Source organism: Malurus melanocephalus, unplaced genomic scaffold (genome assembly GCF_030028575.1).
Source record: "Malurus melanocephalus ecotype Western Australia unplaced genomic scaffold, MMel_1.1 scaffold_1843, whole genome shotgun sequence".
Taxonomy (NCBI): domain Eukaryota; kingdom Metazoa; phylum Chordata; class Aves; order Passeriformes; family Maluridae; genus Malurus; species Malurus melanocephalus.
The window spans coordinates 14,979-16,910 of NW_026625075.1; positions in this window are offsets into that span (position 1 = coordinate 14,979).

A 1,932-nucleotide genomic window follows, 5' to 3' on the forward strand; every position below is an offset into this window, starting at 1 on the left:
CATTCCCAGATTCCCAGCCCATCCCGGTTCCCGTGCCCGCGGTGTCCTTGGGATGCGGCTCCATCCCACGGCACTGAATCCTGCAGGATCAGCAGCCCCAGGAGGGGATTCCTGGGCTGGGATGGATCCGGTGAGGATCACGGGGGTCCTGTGCCCTAAAAAGCACTGTGGGTGCATCCCAGGAGGATCCCTGCCTTCTCTGCATCCCGGAATGATCCCTGTCCTTCCTTCCTGCATCCTGGAGTGATTTCTGTTCTCCCTGCATCCCTGAGCGATCCCCGGGGATGATCCATCCATCAGCCTCCGGGGTGATCCCTGTCCTTCCTCCCCTCATCCCGGCACGATCCCCGCCTTCCCCGCATCCCAGAGTGATCCCTCTCCTTCCTCCTTGCATCCCGGAATGATCCGTTTCCTTCCCGCATCCTGGAGTGATTCTCCGGGATGATCCCTGTCCTTCCTCCCATCATCCCGGCACGATCCCAGCCCTCCCCGCATCCCTGGATGATTCCTGCCCTCTTTCCCCGCATCCCTGGATGATTCCTGCCCTTCCTCCTCGCACCCCGGGGTAATCCCTGCCCTCCTTCCCCACATCCCGGGCTGATCCCCGCCCTCTCCACATCCCCGAGTGATCCCTGTCCTCCCTCCCCGCATCCCAGGATGACTCTCCGGGGTGATCCCTGTCCTTCCTCCCGGCACCCTGGGATGATGATCCTCGCCCTCCCCTCATCCCGGGGTAATCCCTGCCCTCCTTCTCCACATCCCGGGGTAATCCCTGCCCTCCCCGCATCCCGTGGTGATCCCTGTCCTCCTTCCCCGCATCCCGGGGTGATCCCCGCCCTCCCCGCATCCCTGGATGATTCCTGCCCTCTTTCCCCGCATCCCTGGATGATTCCTATCCTTCCTCCCCTCATCCCGGCGCGATTCTTGCCCTCCCCGCATCCCAGGGTGATCCCTGTCCTTCCTCCTGACACCCTGGGATGATGATCCCCGCCCTCCCCTCATCCCAGGGTAATCCCCGTCCTTCCTCCCCGCATCCCGGGACGATCCCCGCCTTCTCCGCATCCCGGGTTAATCCCTGCCCTCTTTCCCCGCACCCCGGGGTGATCCCCGCCCTCCCCGCATCTCGGGATGATCCCTGCCCTCCTTCTCCGCATCCCGGGGTGATCCCTGTCCTTCCTCCTGACACCCTGGGATGATGATCCCCGCCCTCCCCGCATCCCGGGGTAATCCCTGTCCTTCCTCCCCACATCCCGGCCCTTTCCCCGCCCTCCCCGCATCCCTCCGCGTCGCCTGCGGGCGCATCTGGCTCGGGGAGAAGGAGCCCCATGGCAACGGGGAAGGGTCTGGAGCGTTTTCCATGGATACGGCAGCGGGAGCGTCCCCCGGGGCCGCCGGGCTCGGGGCGGCGGGAGCGGGGACCCAGCTCCGGGGCGGTTTTTGGGGTGATTCTGCAGCGTTTTGGGGGCGTTTTTGGTGCTTTTTGCGGGCATTTTTGAGGCATTTTGGGGGCATTTTGTGAGCAGCGTTTTTGGGGTGTTTGGGGGTATTTTTGATCCTTTTTGGTGCGTTTTAGGGGTATTTTAGGAGCAGTTTTTTGGCATTTTGGGGATGTTTTGGGGGCGTTTTTGGCCCTTTTTAGTGCATTTTAGGGGTATTTTGGAAGCAGTTTTGGGGCATTTTGGGGATGTTTTCGGGGGCCAATTTGGGGGCATTTTTGGGGCGGTTTTGGGGTATTTTTGGCGCTTTTTGGTGCGTTTTAGGGATATTTTGGGAGCAGTTCTGGGGCATTTTTGTTGACTTTTTAGGGGCGTTCGGGGGCGGTTTTGGGGTGTTTTGGAGCTGCAGCCGGTGCCGGGTGGGTGGCAGGGAGGAAGCTGAGATTTGCATGGCAGACGGGTGGTGGCACCGGGGACAGCGCAACGCCACCGCCGG